This window comes from Macaca mulatta, chromosome 20, assembly GCF_049350105.2.
Source record: "Macaca mulatta isolate MMU2019108-1 chromosome 20, T2T-MMU8v2.0, whole genome shotgun sequence".
NCBI classification, from domain to species: Eukaryota; Metazoa; Chordata; class Mammalia; order Primates; family Cercopithecidae; genus Macaca; species Macaca mulatta.
Genome location: NC_133425.1, coordinates 66768597 through 66790528, shown reverse-complemented (window position 1 = coordinate 66790528; position 21932 = coordinate 66768597). Strand labels below are relative to the sequence as shown.

Below are 21932 nucleotides of genomic sequence, written 5' to 3'. Positions count from 1 at the left end.
GGAATCCCCTCCTTCCTTTTTTTTTTTGAGATGGAGTCTTGCTCTGTCACCCAGGCTGGAGTGCAGTGGTGCAACCTTGACTCACTACAACCTCTGCCTCCTGGGTAACCTCCACCTCCCAGATTCAAGTGTTTCTCCTGCCTCAACCCCCCAAGTAGCTGGGATTACAGGCACCCACCACCACGCCCGGCTAATGTTTGTATTTTTGTAGAGATGGAGTTTCACTATGTTGGCCAGGCTGGTCTTGAACTGCTGACCTCAGGTGTTCTGCCCATCTCGGCCTCCCAATGTGCTGAGATTACAGGGGTGAGCCACCGTGCCTGGCCAACTTCCAGGATTCTCTAAGAAAGGATTCTGAGAATTAAACATGGAAAACAAGGGATCCCCAGCACCTGACTGCTGCTTTCTGCTTTATTCATGTCCTTAGGATCTGCCATGTCCTTACTCTGGTGCTTCAGGCCTCCCTCACCCCCTTGTTCATTCTCAAACCATCTAAATCCACCTGTTCCGAATCCCATCAGCTCTGAGTCCCGCTTGCCTTCCTCTTTGCCAATCTAATACAATCTTCTCTGCTTCACTTTCGATTCCCCTCCATCCCATTTGCACCATTAGAGCATTGCAGCACCATTATATCTCAGTTGTGGCCCATAAACCATCTTCTCAAAATTTCAAAATTTAACACAAATTGATGAGCCCCATTCAAGATCTACTGAATCAGAATTTCTAAGGTAGGCTTTGGACTCCTCAGCATCACTCAGAAATTTCAGAACATTGTCTTTTGGCACAAGTAATATAATTACCATGTTGAAAGGTATTGTTCTATTTTTTTGAGACAGAGTCTTGCTCTGTCACCCAGGCTGGAGTGCAATGGCGCGATCTCGGCTCACTGCAACCTCTGTCTCCTGGGTTCAAGCAATTCTCCTGCCTCAGCCTCCTGAGTAGCTGGGACAACAGGCACCCGCCACCACGCCCAGCTAATTTTTTCTTTTTAATTTTTAGTAGAGATGGGGTTTCACCATGTTGGCCAGGCTGGTCTCGAACTCCTGACTTCAAGTGATCCACTCACCTCACCCTCCCATAGTGCTGGGATTACGTGCGTGAGCCAGTGTGCCTGGCCGAAGTTTGGCATTTCTTCCAGATTCTATTTCATGTTCAGATTTCCTGCTTCTTGACTTCCTTATTTTTGTTAATGACATCACTGTTTTGCAGACCGTGGGCTTCAAACCTCAACCTTCCAGTCCTCCTCACCTAGTACGCCGCCCCTTCCAATATGCACCTCACTCTAGCTGGGTGCTACCTCTTCAGTAATATTTCTTCCATTCTCACCATTTTTTTTTTTGAGACAGGGTCTCCTTCTGTCGCCCAGGCTGGCGTGCAGTGGCGCCATCTCGGCTCACTGCAGCCTCTGCCTCCTCGGTTCAAGTGATTTTTGTGCCTCGGCCTCCCGAGTAGCTGGGTTACAGGCACCTGACACCACGCCTGGCTAATTTTTGTATTTTTAGTAGAGACAGGGTTTTACCACGTTGTCCAGGCTGGTCTCAAACTCCTAACCTCAGGTGATTCGCCCGCCTCAGCCTCCCAAAGTGCTGGGATTACAGGAGTGAGCCACCGTGCCTGGCCGCTTCCATCCTCACTTCTGCTCTTGCAGATAAAGAACTTGGAAATGTTCACATGAGCTCACTCACCTCAAGATGTCAAATGCTGCCACTTCCAGTATCGAAATCCAGGGTACACACTGCCCCTTTTTTCCGGCATCCGTCTGCTTTGTGAAACACGTATCTCTGCACGCTTTTCTATTTCTTCCACTAGACTGGAAGCTCCTGGAAGTGAGGTTCTTCAGGTCACCTTTGCTTTTCTCTAGCATAGGACCTTATGTATGGTGCTTTGAAAACTATTTGTTGAATTGAATAGGTGAATTTCTTCATTGCAGGCCCACTGCTGACATGTAGCGATGTGTGTATAGATTTTTGACCTTCCAAACACTTTCATAAGCGTAGCTAGCCTTTCTGTCTTTGGTATTGCTGGCTGTCAATCTGCCTGCATTCGCTAATATGGAAATTTGAAGAAAAACACACAAAAACCACCATCTGAGTTTGAGGTGAGAACCCCAGCTCTATTGCTTATTGGGTGATCTTTGGTAAGTTCCTTACCTCTCTAAGCCTCAGTTTCATCTTCTGTAAAAGGGAAGTAATAATAGCACCTCTCTTATAGGTTGTTATAAAGGTCAAAAGAGACAACAAACGTTAAGTACTTAACATGGTTCCTGGCCTAGGTCAGGCACTCAGTGAATGGTAACCATTGGGTACTGGTGTTCCTACATTTACATCTTTGGTTTTTTTTTTTTTTGAGACAGAGTCTCACTCTGTTGCCCAGGCTGGAGTGCAGTGGTGCAATCTCAGCTCACAGCAACCTCCGCCTCTCAGGTTCGATCGATTCTCCTGCCTCAGCCTCCTGAGTAGCTGGGATTACAGGCATCTGCTACCACCCCCAGCTAATTTTTGTATTTTTGGTAGACACAGGGTTTCATCATGTTGGCCAAGCTGGTCTCGAACTCCTGACCTCAAGTGATCCACCCGCTTCAGCCTCCCAAAGTGCTGGGATTATAGGCATGATCCCCTGCGCCCAGCCTATTATCTTTGAAAAGGTCTCTACTGGCTCCCAGTTCTACTGGATAAGGCTTAAAATCCTGGGCCATGAGTATCTCGGGTTCCCAGCCTTGTCTCCTGTCCTTACTCATGTACCCCAATGTTAGGCACCCCAAACCAGACTTTGCCTCTTCCTTCAACAAGCCCTGTGCCCTCACACCACTAGGGCTGTCCTCCAGCAGTTCCCTCCTCCCAGAGGGTCTCTCCTCCCACTGGTGGCCCACAGGAAGATGCTTGGCGAGAATTAATTACTTCCTTATCCTTATTTCCATAGCTCTCTGAACCTTCCTCTATTACAGCACTTTCATATTGCAGTACGGTTAATTTGTTTTTGTATCCAAACTCCTCTGTGAGTCTGTGAACTCCTCAGGGTAGGAATCATAGCTTATACCTCCTTTTGGCCCACTCATAGTGCATGAACATTCTAAGAGTCTGATTAATATTTTCTGGGTTTCCTAAAATGTGGAGATTAAGCATTGAGTTACCCAATGATTGTGGCAGTAACCTCAATGCCTATCCATCTGGAGACCTCCTATAACAGTCTGGGTGGAGGCTTTTATCTGTAGGCCTCTTTACAGAGACATTTTAACATAGATCATCTTCCTAGATCTTCAGATAAAACTAGGCTTGTTTTGGCAGATATGGCGGGAAATAATGTAGTAAACCAAGGCAAGGAGTTTAGTGATTTGGCCAAAGTTCCAAACGAACTGAAGACACTGATTCCACTGGTCTATCTCCCTGTCTCACGACTTCCCATGGAAGCTGTGTGATGGTGGCCTCCAAGGAAGAACTAGCTAGGCATCTTTGGGACAAAGTAAATTGACATGTTAGGTTATGAAATGCACCGATCTCCACCCAGACTGTTATAGGAGGTCTCCAGATGGACAGGCATTGAGGCCACTGCCACAATCATTGGGTAACTCAATGCTTAATCTCTACGTTTTGGAATTATGTGCTCCCTATGTATTTATTTTATGTATTTATTTATTTGTTTTATATTTTTTGTGATAGAGTCTCACCCAGGCTGGAGTGCAGTAGCATGATCTCAGTTCAATGCAACCTCCACCTCCTGGGCTCAAGTGATTCTGGGGCCTCAGCCTCCCGAGTAGTTGGGACAACAGGTGCGCGCCACCACGTCCAGCTAATTTTTGGTAGGGACAGGGTTTCGCTATGTTGCCCAGGGTGGCCTCAACTCCTGGACTCAAGTGATCCACCCACCTCAGCCTCCCAAAGTGCTGGGATTACAGGCATGAGACACCATGCCCAACCTCCTGTGGATTTAAATATGACCATTTGGGCAAATCTCTCAGTGAAGGAGTGGGGACACTTTCTTTATGAGAGACTCCGGGGGAGTATGTACCACATGAGGCTGGTTCATAGTTCACAGGCTCAGCTGTATGAGCATAATGGGAACACACAGGGTCTCTAGAGAAGAACCTCTCAGGGCCTCGGTTCACCTCGGTGTAGGCCTGATCCTGTATCCTCTTCACCTGGCTTTTTTTTTTTTTTATTTTAAAGGGCATACTTCTCCATTTATTTAGTTCTTAAACTGTTTTTATTATTATTATCATTATACTTTGTTCTATGGTACATGTGCACAACGTGCAGATTTGTTACATATGTATACGTGTGCCGTGTTGGTGTGCTGCACGCATTAACTCGTCATTTACATTAGGTATCTCTCCTAATGCCATCCCTCCCCCCTCCTCCCACCCCACAACAGGCCCTAGTGTCTGATGTTCCCCTTCCTGTGTCCAAGTGATCTCATTGTTCAGTTCCCACCTATGAGTGAGAACATGCAGTGCTTGCTTTTCTATCCTTGCGATAGTTTGCTCAGAATGATGGTTTCTTGGCTTCATCCATGTCCCTACAAAGGATGTGAACTCATCCTTTTTTATGGCTGCATAGTATTCCATTCACCTGGCTAACTTTTTAACATGTGGCTCAAAAGTGGCTACTTCAGAAGCCTTCCTTGGCCACTCCTTCAACCCCACCATTCTCTCCCCCATATGCTCCTACAGCATTTTATGTTCGCTTTCATCGTCATATGGCTGAGTGATCAAACCCAAGTCTGTCCCTCTCTTGACTGTGAGATCCCTAAAGGCAGGGACCTGTCAAGTATGTTTGTCACTGGACCATTCTGAGAAGAAAAAGTGATGCAAGCATACTGCAGAGGGAAGAGGACTACAAAACAGCAAGCTACTGCAGCCGTCACTCACTGTGCTTGGTGATGAACTCTTGCACATATATACCCTTGGCCACTGTTTTCTTTAATAGTCAGTTTTTTGTTGCTGGGCAGGGCGTGGTGGCTCATGTTTGTAATCCCAGCACTTTGGGAGGCCAAGGTGGGAGGATGGCTTGAGGCCAAGAGCTGAAGACCAGCCTAGGCAACACAGGTTGCTAGCTATGCTTGTGATTGTGGAAGTGTTTGGAAGGTCAAAAATCTATACACACATCGCTACATGTCAGCAGTGGGCCTGCGATTAAGAAATTCACCTATTCAATTCAACAAATATTTTTCAAAGCACCATACATAATATATATATGTGTATATATACATATATGTGTGTATATGTATGTACATATATGTATACGTGTGTGTGTGTATATACATATATGTGTGTGTGTGTATATATATTTTTTTCCAGGCCAGGCGTGGTGGCTCTAGAATTTCTAGAGAATGATCTGGTAACTGTTTCATGTGTATTTTTCCGAACTTTTTCCTGTGCACATTCAAACATAAGTGAACGAGGATGTGAACACATGCGTGTGCATAGGTTTCATGTGTATATATATAAAATATAATACATATTATATATATATACACACACACACATATTCATCATGGAAGCCCTGCCTTAGAAAATTTAAGTAATCAAAACGTTTATCAACTATCCATTGACACACACACACATATGTGTGTGTGTGTGTGTGTGTGTGTGTGTGTATATATATATATATTTTTTCCAGGCCAGGCGTGGTGGCTCAATCCCAGCACTTTGGGAGGCAAAGGCAGGTGAATCACTTGAGGTCAGAAGTTTCAAGACCAGCTTGGCCAACATGGCGAAAACCCGTCTCTACTAAAAACACAAAAATCAGCTGGGCATGGTGGCGGGCGCCTGTAATCCCAGCTACTTGGGAGGCTGAGGCAGAAGAATCACTTGATCCTGGGAGGCGGACATTGCAGTGAGCTGAGATTGTGCCACTGCACTCCAGCCTGGGTGACGGTGAGCCTCTGTCTCAAAAAATAAAATTAAATTAAATATTTTTGTTGTTAATTAAAAAAAAAAAAAAAACATTTCACTGCCATGGCTTTCCAGGTCAAAAATTCTTTTCGTGGCCCTCATGATCATCATGATCAAGATTCCTTTAGATCCAGCTTTTCTTCTACCCCCTCATCTCTCCCATTCCCTATATGTACGTGGACCCCCTTCCCTCGTCCACAACTCTTACCTCTACGCTAAGCAATACATGCCCCCTGGAACACCAACCTCAGAGCCAGGGAATCCTCTCTGCCATGCAAAACACAGTTTCAATGTTTCTTGGAAGCCGTCCCAGACCCCTCGTCCCCATGACATGTTGGGGCTTCTCTTAGTTCCCTGAGCTTTGGCTACTGCCTGACTTTTCTCATAGTATTCCAATGATTTCCGCCCATTTCCCTCAGTTAGAGTACAAGATCCTTAGGAGCAAGGATCTTGTCTTGTCCTTTTTCTTCCACACCCACTGCTGGGTTCTAGGTGGCTGGATGAATTGTAAAATAAGAATCTGCGGAATTTAACGTTCTTTTATGGTGGTGAAGCTTCCTTAGCTCTGAGAAGACTTTAAATGCCCATGCTTTTTTGCATGGTGTCAGTTTTTGGGCTCCAAGACTTTTGTTCTAGCAGGATGAGAACCCAGGATTACACAAGATGGAAGATGTACAAACTCTCCCTCTCTAAGGGTGAGTGCTCTTAAAAGGCTACAAAGGGCCAAGCAGTCAGATGGCTGCATGTCCTATCTGATATCATCCCTTTATTGTGCCCCTGGGCCTGGTCAAATCAGTCATCCCAGCTCATATGACATTTGCAGCTAGTTTTATGCAAGATGCAAAGTCTTGCACAGCAATAACTAGAGAGGCTGTTGTAATTCTGTGCAAGTTGGAAAAAGCCAGGGGCCAATTTGGCCTGTGTAGATGTGACTTTGTCTCCAAGTTCCCCTCATTCATCATGGAAGCCCTGCTTTAGAAAGTTTAAGTAATCAAAACATTTATCAACTATCCATTGACAATAATGATGGTGCCCCTGCGTATATTAGTCAGTCTAGTTCCAAGGGTGTCCTCATGTGACAGTTATGTAACAATGCACTTGGTCACCATGTGGGTAATGACAAATGGGTCAGGACACTGCTGTTGTATCAGGCATTAAGTTTTGCTAATGGATGGGACTAACAATCCATCTAACTGGTTAGCAGGTGAGTCACTTGTAATATCAAAAAAGCAAGTATTTAAGTATGTATTTTAAAATTCATTCCTCTTTAGGCTGGGTGCAGTGGCTCATGCCTATAATCCTAGCACTTTGGGAGGCCGAGACAGGCAGATCACTTGAGGTCAGGAGTTCGAGACCAACATATCTCATACTGTCTCTACTAAAAATACAAAAAAACTAGCTGAGTGTGGTGGTGCACACCTGTAATCTCAGCTACTTGGGATGCTGAGGCAGAAGAATTGCTCAAATCTAGGAGGTGGAGGTTGCAGTGTGCCAAGATCATACCACTGCACTCCAGCCTGGGTGACACAGCGAGACTCAGTCTCAAAAAATAATAAAATAAAATAAAATAAAATATAAAATAAAATAAAATTGATTCCTCTCTAGTTTTATATATTTCATATCAAATCTTATTGAAAAAAAAAAAAGGATATAAGGCAGCTTCAAAGACAAAAGGAGATCCACGTTAGAGGTGGGTGTTTAAATATAAGCCCTTTCTGCTCAAACGACAAATGTTGTCACATCTGTGTATGACAAAATATCACTTTACTGGGGCATCTGCTTTCCCTGACTCACCCAGCAAGGTTGAGAATTCCCTCCTCCGCATCACTCCCGTGCCTGGAACAAACCTGTTCTGTAGCATAGCTCCTATGGCGTTTTGAGTCTTTATTCCCATGCTGTGAGCATCTTGAGGGCACCATGCTTATTTGCTTTGGAACCCCATGCACCTAGCACAGGTTTTCAATCAAGAATGATGATAATGGGCTGGGTGTGGTGGCTCACACCTGCAGTCCCACTTTGGGAGGCCAAGGTAGCAGGGTCGCTGAGCCTAGGAGTTTGAGGGCAGCCTGAGCAACATAGTGAGACCTCGTCTCTATAGAAAATTTTAAAAATTAGCTGGGTATGCTGGTGTGCCCCCATGGTCCCAGCTGCTCAAGAGGCTGAGGTGGAAGGATTGCTTGGGCCTGGGAGGTTGAGGCTGCAGTGAGTGGTGATCACGCCATTGCACTTCAGCCTGGGTGACAGAGCAAGACCTTACCTTAAAAAAAAAAAAAAAAAAAGAGAGAGAATAGTGATGATGAGGAGGAGGAGGATGATGATGAAGAGGAGGAGGATGTATATTATTTTGTGTTTGTTTGTTTTGAGGGTATTGCTCTGTCGCCCAGGCTAGAGTGCAGTGGTGGGATCACGGCTCACTGCAGTCTCAAACTCCTAGGCTGAAATGATCCTCCCACCTTAACCTCACAAAGTGCTGGGATATGCCCCGTGGATGTATATTATTGTGTAAACTAAATTTTGGATCTCTCCTCCTCCCTCTAGATCCCCTTCTCTGCTGGTCCTGGAGCACACCCACCAGTACCTCTCTGGCCCCCTCCCCATCAGGCCCTGTGGAGTGTGGGGCACAGTCCTGAAGTGACTCTGGCTTTCTCCACTGCGGTTCTAACAGGGTTAAAGTTGAGGTTTCTAATCACTCCCATGAGGTCTTATTACCTGTTGATTAGGTCCTTTTGGGATCAGCATCAAACCGACAACAATAATAAACACTCCCTTCATTGGAACTCAGTAATGACCCTGCCTGCCCTGCAGGCCTGGTGGCGATGGGGAGGGGCCCTGGCCATTATGGGGCTGGAAACAGCAGCCCTTGGTAGGGGCGTTTGCCAGCAATTTGGTGGCACAGCAAAGAGGTGCAGCTAACAAGCCGATAGGCACCGGTTGGGGATTTCTGGCTGGCCGGAGGCACCCCTGTTGTTCCAGCACAAGGCTCTTCGGAGAGGACCCTCCACAGCCAGCCTGAGGACTTGAGAGACGGAGCTGGGTGGTCTTTCCGCAGGACTAGAGGAATTTCTAGAGAATGATCTGGTAACTGTTTCATGTGTATTTTTCCAAACTTTTTCCTGTGCACATTCAAACGTGAGTGAGTGAATGAGGATGTGAACACATGCGTGTGCATAGGTTTCGTGTCTTTATTACAAAAATGCAATCATAGGAAACATTTTGTTCTGTAAATTGCTTGTTTTTTTCACCCAACAATCTATCTTGGACACTTTTCCATGTCATTCTGTTGAAGAGCTTCATATTAATCCAGATCATGAACAAAGCCAAATACATTTTACCCACATAAATGTGATTGAACATTTTGACCATCTCCACCCGTGTCTTGGTATTACAAATAAAGCTGCAGTGCTTGCTCTGGCAGCACACACACTAAAATCAGAATGGCAGAGAAGGTTACATGGCCCCTGAGCAGGAAGGATACACAAATTTGTGAAGCATTCCATATTTTTTTGTTTAAAACTTTTCCTATTAGGCCAGGCGTGGTGCCTCACACCTGTAATTTGGGAGGCCAAGGTAGATGGATTACTTGAGGCCAGGAGTTCAAGATCAGCCTGGTCAATGGGGTGAAACCCCATCTCTACAAAAACCACAAAAATTAGCTAAGCATGGTGGTGTGCACCTGTAGTCCCAGCTACTAGGGAGGCTGAGGCATGAGAATCACTTGAATCCGGGAGGCAGAGGTTGCAGTAAGCCAAGATCGAACCACTGTACTCCAGACTAGGCAACAGAGCGAGACTTGGTCTCAAAAAAAGAGGAAAAAAACCACAAAACTTTTTCATATTAAAAACTTTTAAAAGCAAACAAAACAAATGAAATGGCATTAAAGAGTTTCATTTGGGCCGGGCGTGGTGGCTCATGCCTGTAATCCCAGCACTTTGGGAGGCCAAGATGGGCAGAACACGAGGTCAGGAGATTGAGACCATCCTGGCTAACATGGTGAAACCCCATCTCTACTAAAAATACGAAAAATTAGCTGGGCATGGTGGCGGGTGCCTATAGTCCCAGCTACTCCGGAGGCTGAGGTAGGAGAATGGCGTGAACCCAGGAAGCGGAGCTTGCAGGGAGCCGAGATCGCGCCATTGTACTCCAGCCTGGGCAACAGAGAGAGACTGTCTCCAGGAAAAAAAAAAAAAAAAAAAAAAAGAGTTTCATTTAAATCCTAAAAATCCTTATACATTTTCTCATGTACTTGTGCAAGTATCTCAGTAGGATACATTCAAACAGGTTGTGTCTATTTGCACACCAAACAGTAGTATCTGAGTATGCCCTTTCCTTGGTCCTTGGATAGTATAATTTTGTTTGTGACAATTCAATTGTAATAAAAGATATGTCAGTGATATTTTAACTTGAATTTCCCTGACACGACATTGTATTTATTATGTAATTTAAAAAACATAAAGAATTCAAGTTTTAAGAAAAATTACAAAAAACACTCCTAAAATTTCCATACATTCTTTACACAGGCCTACTAATTCTTTGTATTTTGTCACAGGTTTTTTGGAGACAGGGTCATGCTCTGTCACCCATGCTGGAGTATGGTGGCTCGATCATAGCTCAGCCTCAACCTCCTGGGTCCAAATGATCCTTCCACCCCAGCCTCCTGAGTAGCTGGGACTATGGGTGCGTATCACCACAGCCAGCTAATTTTTTTGTCTTTGTAGACATGGGGTCTCCTGCTGTTGGCCAGGCTGGTCTTGAAGTTCTGGGCTCAAGTGATCCATCTGCCTTGGCCTCCCAAATTGCTGGGATTATAGGTGTGAATCACTGTGCCTGGACTAGCATGTTAAACTAATAAAGAAACAAATGACCAAGTTGCAGAATAGTAACAGTAAGGATGCATTGTATGATTTTATGTTTCTTTTTTGTTGTTGTTGTTTTTGAGATGGAGTCTCACTTTGCTGCCCAGGCTGGAGTGCAGTGGCGCAATCTTGGCTCACTGTAACCTCTGGCTCCGGAGTTCAAGCGATGCTCCTGCCCCAGGCTCCTGAGTAGCTGGGAGTACAGGTGCGCGCCACCATGCCCGGCTAATTTTTGTATTTTTAGTAGAGACGGGGTTTTACCATGTTGGTCAGGCTGGTCTCGAAACTCCTAACCTCATGATCTGCCCTCCTCAGCCTCCCAAAGTGCTGAGATTACAGGCACGAGCCACCGCATCTGGCCACATTTTATGTTTACAATCACAAGATAAACCTATGCATTTCTGCATGTACATATATGCATATGAGTAAAAATGGAAAAGGACACACACCAAGCTGTTGTTACCTCTGGGGACAGAGTTAGGATTTCTGGGGATAGCCAAGGGGCATTTTTCTTTTCTTTTTTTTTGAGACAGAGTCTCACCCTCTCACCCAGGCTGGAGTGCAGTGGCACGATCTCAGCTCACTGCAACCTCTGCCTCCAGGGTTCAAGCGATTCTCCTGCCTTACTCTTGCAAGTAGTTGGGATTATAGGCGCCTGCCACCATGCCTGGCTAATTTTTGTATTTTTAGTAAAGACGGGGTTTCGCCATGTTGGCCAGACTGGTCTCAAACTCCTGGCCTCAAGTGATCTGCCTGCCTTGGCCTTCCAAAGAGCTGGGATTACAGGCGTGAGCCACTGCACCCAGCCAGCATTTTTCTATTATCCTATTTGATTTTGTTTTTGTTTTTTCCCTTGAGAATGCTTTTACACATTGCTAGTGAAATTAAAAATAGATAAACACACTAATGGGACGTCTAACAATCATGCTAGCTTAGGGGAAGCAGCCACTATTTAAACATTAAAGATTCAAATGCAGTTACACAGCATACACAGAATAAAAGTTGACCTGGGGGCTCTTACCATCTATAGGAAATTGCACCAACCCATTCAGAAAGGAATAAACGGAACTCTACACTTTCTTATGTTTCAGCTGCCAAGCTTTGCTGTTTATCCTAAGTCTTTGCAGATTCCAAATTCTCTGTGAGGGAGGGAGGGTGGGAGGGAGGGAAGAAAGAAAGAAAAAGAGAAAGAGAAAAGAAGAGAGGAAGGAAGGAAGGAAGGAGAAAGGAAGAAAGAAAGGAAAGGAAAAGAAAGAAAAAGAAAAGAGAAGAAAAGAAAAGGAGGAGGGAGGGAAGAAGGAAGGAAGGAAGGAAGGAAGAAAGGAAGGAAGGAAGGAATTCGCCGTGTACCTAACACATTCTAAACCCCTGCCGTATATGCTATTTCATTTAGTTTTTGAAACTCCAAGAAGTATTTCTTGTCCCCATTTTATGGATGGGAAAACTGAGGTTTAACAAATTCGTGTAAGTTCTCAAGGAATCTGGATTCAAACGTAGTCCTTTCTGACTCCAAAGCTGTCCTCTACCAAGAATCGCTTTAGAGGGGACTGGAGAACAGGTTTGCAGTTGTAGAATCTCAAACTGGTGAGTCTAGGTGGTTCATAGTCCTTTTCCTCCTTTTATAGGAGGAGTGCTCTAGAAAACACCTGGGGAGATGCCCCGGGCACGTTGGACAAACTTCTCTCCAGATTTTCCATTTCTCTTTGCTCCTGTCTGCCCGTAGTACGCGATCTCAAGAGGGAAAAGAGGGAGAGAAAGAGGGAAGACAGAGAAGAAGAGAGGGGTGGGATAACGAGAGACAGAGAGGGAGAACCCCAAGCAGGAGCCTACGGAGGAGTCGACAAAATAGGAAGACAGAGAAAAATGGAAGGAAGGGAAGAAGCGCGGGGCCTGTGAGGCAAGGAGCTTTGGGAGTCCCAGTCTCATCAATTAAAAGGATGACAACAAAGCCAGGCAGGAAGGATTTTAAAAAATTTTAAAAAGGCCGAACCCAGTGGCTCACACCTGTATCCCAGGTTTGGGAGGCTGAGGTGGGTGGATCACCTGAGGTCAGGAGTTCGAGACCAGCCTGGGCAACGTGGTGAAATCCCGTCTCTTCTAAAAATACAAAAATTAGCTGGGCATGGTGACACACGCCTGTAGTCCCAGCTACTTGGGAGGCTACTGAGGTGGGAGAATCGCTTGAACCCAGGAGGCAGAGGTAGCAGTGAGCTGAGATTGTGCCACTGCGCTCCAGCCTGGGCGACAGAGTGAGACTCCATATCAAAAAACAAAAAACAAACAAAAAAAAAGTAAGTGCTTTCCCCCAATATACTGAGAAAGGGGGAGGTTAGTGAAGGGCGGAAAGAAGCAGCCCAGACCCCACCCACCTTCCTCTGCATCCAGGCAGAAGGGTCCCAGCTGCTGCCCCTGGGGCCTGGCTGACCAGGTGAGCGGCTACGCAGCCCCAGCGGAGCCAGGTGCGCCCTGGAGTTATCCTGCACACTTTGGACCCAGCCACCCACAGCAGCCCTGCGTCTTGGTTCACAGGACAAACTTTGGCTCTTTGGACAAACTTTGAAAATCCCTAGTGTCTTAGGGATTTTCCCTAGGATCCAGCAAACCAGCTGGATTAGTCTTTGGGAGAAAGGAGAGAGAGAATATGAGAAAGAAAGAGGGAATGAGAGGAGGAGGAGAGAAGAGGAGTTAGAGAAAGAGAAGGTCAGAAAGAAGGAGAGCAAGAGAGGAGGGCAAGAGGCCTGGAGAAAGAGACGGGGAGACGGAACCAGGCAAGGAGGTGGAGAAGCTGCCAGAGGAAGCAAAGGGAGGGAGGAGACATTTTATATTCCTAGGAAGGAACAATATAAGATCTTTCACCACGTCCCGGAGGTCAATAAACTGGCCTGGGAAATTAAGAACAAGTTGTCGTTGAGGATTAGTAAAAGGCCCGAGGAAGTACAAAAACTCCTGCCAGCTTTCATAAAGCTGCCTCCAAGAAATTAAAACTCACAGGCCACGATAAATACAGCCCACGTCTATCCACACCCATGTCCACATGACAGCCTGGAGAATGAGGCATCCTTCGAGGCCTTGCTTTAATGTGAGTAATTACAATTACGCAAGAATTCCATGGGCTATAATCTCATACACCCACTACATGAGCTACTGGGAAGAGGCAAGGAGGTGAATGCCAGCAACAAATGCACAGGAAGGAATGTTCTAGAAGAGATACGAGAAAGTGGAATTAAACACGGATGGCGGGTCTTGGTTCCTACTAATGGGGTACCATGTGTCCGTTTCTACATTTCAAGGGCAGAAGGTTAAAACAAATAGTTTTTCCCATGACTGAGACTCTTTTTTGGAAACTTTTTTTTTTTTTTTTTTTTTTTTTTTTTTGAGACGGAGTCTTGCTCTATTACCCAGGCTGGAGTGCAGTGGCGCAATCTCGGCTCACTGCAAGCTCCGCCTCCTGGGTTCAAGCCATTCTCCTGCCTCACTCTCCCCGAGTAGCTGGGACTACAGGTGCCCACCACCATGCCTGGCTACTTTTTTTGTATTTTTAGTAGAGACGGGGTTTCACTGTGTTAGCCATGATGGTCTCGATCTCCTGATCTTGTGATCCACCCGCTTTGGCCTCCCAAAGTGCTGAGATTATAGGCATGAGCCACCGCGCCTGGCTATTTTTTTTTTTTTTTTAAAGAGTTGGGGTCTCACTCTGTTGCCCAGGCTGGTCTCGAACTCCTGGGCTCAAGTGATCCTCCCACCTCAGCCTCCCAAAGTGTTGGGATTCAGGCGTGAGCCACTGTGTCTGGCTGGAAACTTTCAAGGGAGTGGATTTTGCGTGTATGTTACTCATTTTCTGAGGCTATTTGGTGATGGTCTCATACGATGGTTGAAGGTAAGTTGGACTTTTCTTAACTAAAGTTACCTTTTTAATATTCTTTATTAATCATCCCTTGGGTTGCTATCAGAAATCTGGTAAACTGTCAGGCATGGTGGTTCATGCCTGTAATCCCAGCACTTTGGGAGGCCAAGGTGAGAGGATCACTTGAGGCCAGGAGTTTAAGACCAGCCTGGGCAACATAGTGAGACCCCCATCTCTATGAAAAAGATTTAAAAACTAGCCAGGCATGGTGGCACATGCCTGTAGTCCCAGCTACTCAGGAGGGTGAGCTGGGAGGATCCGTTGAGCCCAGGAGGTCGAGGCTGTAGTGAGCCATGATCGCATCACTGCACTCCAGCCTAGGTGACACAGTGAGACCCTGTCTCAAAAAATGTAAATAAAATAAAATAAAATAAAATAAAATAAAATGGGAAAACTAGCAGTTTTCTGCAAGGAAATAAGTTTTGCCACATCGTGAATGGTCAGCCTGTCTTTGATGACAAGGCCAACTCACAAGCAAAGGATTACTGCTATTTCCTAATTTTCGTTTGTTTTTAAAGAGATGGGGTCTTGCTGTGTTGCTCAGGCTGGTCTCAAACTCCTGGGCTCAAGAAATCCTCCCACCTCAGCCTCCCAAGCAGTAGGCACTACAGGCACAGGCCACCATGCCTAGCTGATTGCGATTTCTACCCTGGGACCCCAGGCCCTTCTACAGCGATTCCTCAAGAGTCTACTCTCTTCAGCTTCTCTCCCTAGGCCTTCTTTGTCGGCCACCAGCAATTCTTGGGGAAGTCAACGTCTTGAAGTTCAGGACCAACTGCTGGAAAAACTAGACCCTGATCCTGGCTGCCCCTCATCTCCAAGTCTCAGCAGATGCTGCTGAGTTGGTGCCTTGCGGTAGACCATTAAGTCTGACTCCAGAGGTCCAAGATCTATCACTGCCCCAAGATTACGGGGTCCAGGCCAGGCGCGGTGGCTCATGCCTGTAATCCCAGCACTTTGGGAGGCTTAGGCAGGAGGCTCGCTTGAGTCTAGGAGTTTGAGACCAGCCTGGATAACATAATGGGACCCTGTTTCTACAAAAAAAAAAAAAAAAAAAAAAAAAAAATTAGCTGGGTGTGGTGGCACGTGCCTATAGTTCCAGCTATTTGGGAGGCTGAGGTGGGGAGGATTGCTTGAACCTGGGAGGTCGAGGCTGCAGTGAACTGGGATCATGCCACTGCATTCCAGCCAGGGTGACAGAGTGGGACCCTCTCCCAAGAGTCCAGTATCCGTACTTGGCTTCCTTTAGCATCTCCTACCTTCTAGCATCTCCTTGCTTCTAGAACCAGATAGCAACTTTCTTGGGGCACCTCCTCAAGGACAGGCATAGGGCTAGATGCTTTACATCTTTCATTTGGCCCTCACAATTATAGGAGGCACTGCTATAGACAGTTTCACAGACGAGGAAACTGAAGCTTAGTGAGATAACTTGTTCAAGTTCACATTGTTTGTGATGAAGCCACTAATCAAGTCCAGGGTTGCCTGGTTCTAAAAGGTTGCTCTGGCCAGGCGCGATGGCTCACGCTTGTAATCCCAGCACTTTGGAAGGCCAAAGAGAGCAGATCATCTGAGGTGAGGAGTTCGAGACCAGCCTGACCAACATCATGGAAAAATCCCGTCCCTACTAAAATACAAAATTAGCCAGGAGTGGTGGCGTACACCTGTAATCCCAGCTACTCGGGAGGCTGAGGCAGGAGAATCGCTTGAACCCAGGAGGTGGAGGTTGCAGTGAGCAGAGATCGCGCCATTGCACTCCAGCCTGGGCAACAAGAGTGAAACTCAGTCTCAAACAAACAAACAAACAAACAAACCAAGTTGCTCTCTGCTTCCACTGCTTCCTTCTGCCTTTAGTGCTTATGCCCTTTGGGTCTTGAAAACTGTTCCTACCTTCAAGAGTCTCCTGGCTGAAATCCAGAAACTCCAGAGCCGTGTTGAATGGGTGGGTGGCTGGGGAGTGTCCCATGAAAATATGGACTATGTCATTAATGGGGATTTGCTGGCAGTCACTCACTCACAGGCATTTTCCTTAGGACAAGGAGGGCTTGGAGAAGAGAGGCTTGTTCACAAGAGGAGGAATGAGAGTTTGAACCAGAAGTGTGTAACAAACACTCCCTACATTGTGGAACTGCAAGTGGAGAAGGCCAGGAGTGGCTGGGGAGGGTGCCAGACTGCAGGCTGGGAAGCTGGAGGCCTCCATTATGCTGAGGATGAAACTGCCACTTTTTGTACCTGGGGATGCAGACTGTGTACCTATCAAAGCTTAGTTTAGTAGAAAACATTCAGGATGTTGGAGTGGGTTGGCTTCTTCCAGCAGCCTTCAACGAAGCACTCTGGGAGGCAGGCTGAAGGTGCTCTGTTTTCCAGCAAGAAGTCAAAGCACTCTGGTTGGCTAAGAGAGGTTCTTTCCACCTGTGGCCTGTAATTTAAATGACCCAAAGTCCTAACCCTGGGTCCTGCAGGGCTGGAAAATCCACATTTTTCTATCTCAAACCCAGTTTACTCACCCAGAAACAGGGAGGGTTCTCAGAAGATGAGATGAGAACACAGAAAAAGCCTGGCCTGCCTCATCCTAGGCTGTCTCCTGGCTTGTCCCGGGGAACATTGTCTGTCTAAGTAAGGGGGATGCATGCGCTTTGTGAAGTGTCTGGAAACAGTCTGAGGGCATGAAGAAATAAGAATCTGCCTACCCAAGGTTACTGTCTTTATTTCCTACAAAGCAGAGGCTAAAATGAAGGAAGAGGCCACACACTAGGCCTGAACTAAAGGTGGTGCTTCAAACTCTGGATATGACACATTAGTGGACTGTAAACTCAATTGGGTGGATTGTTACTGGCTTGTTTTTCATTTATTTTCCCTTCTTTCCTTCCCTCTTTCCTTCCTTCTTCCCTGCTTCCCTTCTTTCCTTCCTTCCTCTTTCAACGGAATAGAAAATATTAGCATGTAGCACAGGTAGTGACCATAAATACTGTTGTGTAAAACTTATGATTTAGGTATACATAAATACATATCAATATGCACATGCATAACTGTATACTAGGTCACGAAGTAAATTCATTTCTCATTATGGGTCATGGCCAAAAAATTTGAAAACTAGTAGACAGGTGAAGCATAGAGATTTGGGGCCAGAAAGTAGAAATTTCCAGGTTGAAAACACATGATCAAACAAAACCTCTGGCTATGGTTTCAGCCTAATGGAGTTGTCTAGAGGCAAAAATATGAAAAGCCTATTAGTTTTTTGGGGGATGTGTATTGCAAAGAAATGGCAATAAAGGGTGACAATAGTCTGCAATTGTTTAAATTGTTAGGCATACTTTTAGTCCATCTCTAGCCCCTATTGGCTAGAGATTGTGTCCCCACCTAAATTCACATGTTAAAATCCTAACCCCTAATATGATGGTACTTGAAAGTGAGGCCTTTGGGAGGTCATTAGGTCATGAGGGTGGAACCCTCACAAATAGGATTAGTGCCGTTATAGAAAAGGCCCGAGAGATCTCCCTCAACCATTCTACCATGACTGTCTATGAACCAGGAAGTGAGCCCTCACTAGAAACCAAATCTGCTAGTGCCTTGATCTTGGACTTTCCAGCCTCCAGAACCATGAGAGATACATTTCTGTTGTTTATAAGCCATCCAGTCTAGAGAGTTGTTTGTTATGGCCATAACACACCCAAACTCGCACCAAAGGTAGTGAACTGCTAAAGCACTACAGTCCTCAGAGAACGCATCTTCCCAATGCCTTCCTCAGAGATGCCCATGGAGGACAGATGGACAAAAATGACCCTCTGTGGTCTATATTAGATACCAATAATTCTTTCTATTGCCAGATGTCTTACTTATTTTTTGTTCTTAGTTTTTTTGTTGTTTTTGAGACAAAGTCTCACTCTGTTACCCAGGTTGGAGTGCAGTGGCACAATTTCGGCTCACTGCAACCTCCGACTCCCAGGTTCAAGCGATTCTCATGCCTCAGCCTCCTGAGTAGCTGGAATTATAGATGCGTGCCACCATGCCTGGCTAATTTTTGTAAATTTAGTAGAGATGGGGTTTCATCATGTTGGCCAGGCTGGTCTTGAACTCTTGACCTCAGGTGATCCACCTGCCCCACCTCCCAAAGTGCTGGAATTACAGGTGTAAGCCACCATGCCTGGCCTATTTTTTGTTCTTAGGATATGATATGTGCAGCTTCCCATCTTCCCAAAGTTTTTATTGTATACCTCCCATTCTTTCTTCACTGTATTGGGTGTACTGGGGGTAGATAACTTATTTAATCACAGGTCACTGGACCACTAGGAGTCACCTGTGAATTTCAAGAAGAGAAATTTCACAGGGTGTAGTAATTATACAAGCCTCTGGGCTCTTGCATTTGAGTTGCATGCATTTTTATATGGGTATGGGCATTTGAGTTGCATGCATTTTTATGTGGGTATGGGCATTTGTAAGGGTGTTTCTGTGGAAGATAGGTATGAGCACATGTTGAGTAGCCAAAGGGGTGCATAGCACTTGACATTCGTTGGTTGCCACCCAGCACCCATGTAACTATCCTCCACTTTAGCAGTATCCAGATTTTCCTTCAGGTAATTATATCCCCATGCAGCCCATGGAATTTGTTGCTTATTCCAGCTGAGAGCCCTGAATAACTTGAGCCAGGCAGCACCTTTTATTTCCCTGATTACAGTCACTCCTTTCAGGGTGGGCACTGTGTTCTGGGATGGTCCTATCAGGTAAATTTCAGGATCCTACTTGAGATGACAGTGCAGAAACACTCTCTTTTTAAAACTCTTTTATTTTTATTTTTTTGAGACAGGGTCTCACTTTGTGGCCCAGGCTGCAGTGCAGTGGTGCAATCATGGCTCACTGCAGCCTCAACCTCCTGTGCTCAAGTGATCCTCCTGCCTCAGCCTCCTGAATAGCTGGGACCACAGGTGCATGCCACTATGCCCAGCTAAATTTTAAAACAATTTTTGTACAGATGGGGCCCCGCTATGTTGTCCAGGCTGTTCTCAAACTTCTGGGCTCAAGTGATCCTCCCACCCCAGCCTCCCAAAGTTCTGGGATTACAGGCATAAGCCACCGCACCCGGCCCAGAAGCACTTTCTACCATGGGGTTCCACACTAAGCTGGCAGCCACACTGTGACTCCAAGGGGTGCCGGCCTTAGGATGAGGGCAACACTCTGGATGATGGGGTAGAGAGGAAGAAGGGCTCTGGGCCCCTCATTATACTCTTGAGTACTTGGACCAACCAGCCATGTGGCCTGCTTTACCTCTGCCATGTTCCATGTGAGCCAATAGGCATCCTTACTGAAAGTTCCTCTGTGCTCAATTTCGCCCATACTAAGTGAAACATACAGTTCATATTCGATTGTTTTTGTTTGTTTTTTTCACACCCAAGGCTCTTTCTGACTGTCTCTGATCTATGCCTTCACTACCCTTGGCTCATTTCCCATTTCTAGGCCTGCCCCTTGAATCACAGTAATATTAAGCTGCTTAGAGTTCCACATTCCATACTATTGTTGTAGTTGTTGTTATTGTTGTTAGAGACAGTCTTGCTCTGTCGCCCAGGCTGGAGTGCACATAAGTGGTGCAATCGTAGCTCATTGCAGCCTCAAACTCCCAGGTTCAAATGATCCTCCTGCTTCAGCTTCCTGAGTAGCTGGGACCACAGGCACATGCAACCATGCTCCACTCATTTTTTATATTTTTATTTTTTTGTAGAGACAGGGTCTCACTCCATTGCCCAGGCTACTCTCAAACTCCTGGGCTCAAGTGATCCTTTCACTTTGGCCTCCCAAAATTCTGGGATTACAGGCATGAGCCACTGTGCCTGGCCAAATCCCATACTTTTCTTCATGTGCCTTTCTTCATATTATTTTTTTGTTTTGTTTTGTTTTGTTTTTCTGCACTATCCTCTCTACTTTTTTTTTTTTTTTTTTTGAGACGGAGTCTCGCTCTGTCACCCAGGCTGGAGTGCAGTGGTGTGGTCTCAGCTCACTGCAGCCTCTACCTCCCGGGTCCAGGCGATTCTCCTGCCTCAACCTCCAGAGAGTAGCACATGCCTGGTGAATTTTTCGTTTTTTTTTTTTTTTTTTTTTTTTTGAGACGGAGTCTCACTCTGTCACCCAGGATGGAGTGCAGTGGCGTGATCTTGGCTCACTGCAAGCTCAGTTTCCTGAGTTCACACCATTCTCCTGCCTCGGCCTCCCAAGTAGCTGGGACTACAGGCACCCACCACCACGCCCGGCTAATGTTTTTTTGTATTTTTTAATAGAGACAGGGTTTCACCGTGTTAGCCATGACGGTCTTGATCTTCTGACCTCGTGATCTGCCCGCCTCAGCCTCTCAAAGTGCTGGGATTACAGGTGTGAGCCACCGTGTCGGTCCCCTATCCTCTCTACTTTCTTTGTTTTACATCTATTTATCCACTTAAGCCTCCACTCTCCAATATGGCAGTTGCCAGTCATTCGTGGCTATGGATTACTTGAAATGCAGCTACTGCCAGTGAGGAACTGAATTTTCTACTTTATTTCATTTCAATTAATTTAAATTACAAATTTTAAATCAAAGCAATATATGTTTCCATTAAACACAGCTTTATTGCTTTGATAGGACTACATTTTACTTTAACAGTTGAAAATTTGGCATCCAAATTGAGATGTACTGTAAGTATAAAATATGCACTGGCTTTCAAAGACTTAGTACAATAAAAAGAATGTATAATATCTCATTAATAATTTTTACATTATTGCATAGTGAAATGGTAATATTTTGGATATATTGGGTCGAATAAAATATTTTCAGATTATTTTCACCTGTTTGTGTTTACTTTTAAAATTATGGCTACTGGAACATTTAAAATTACACACATGGCTTGTACTATGCTTCTACTGGACATCTTTGGGCTAGACCATATCAGACAGCATCTCCTTGAGAACAGTTTTCCCTCACTCAGGCTAGGCACAGGGGCCTTCTAACATCTTTCATGATATATTCTTACATAGGATTTATTAGGTTGGCACAGAAGTAATTGCAGTTTTCTTTCTTTTTTTTTGAGATGGAGTCTCGCTCTGTCGCCCCAGGCTGGAGTGCAGTGGCGCGATCTCGGCTCACTGCAAGCTCTGCCTCCCGGGTTCACGCCATTGTCCTGCCTCAGCCTCCCAAGTAGCTGGGACTACAGGCGCCCGCCACCACGCCCGGCTAATTTTTTGTATTTTCAGTAGAGATGGGGTTTCACTGTGTTAGCCAGGATGGTCGGGATCTCCTGACCTCGTGATCCGCCCACCTCGGCCTCCC

General features: G+C 45.7%; 1 protein-coding gene and 1 non-coding gene across 2 annotated transcripts in view; one reads left to right on the top strand and one right to left on the bottom strand.

Moving 5' to 3' along the window:
- ZFHX3 (zinc finger homeobox 3) overlaps positions 1-21932 on the bottom strand; it is a 1113461-nt gene that overhangs the window by 318280 nt on the left and 773249 nt on the right. The gene's annotated exons all lie outside the window — the stretch shown is intronic.
- Positions 9290-9393, top strand: LOC114674572 (U6 spliceosomal RNA). Its single transcript, XR_003725715.1, has one exon. It is a non-coding gene; the product is annotated as a U6 spliceosomal RNA (small nuclear RNA).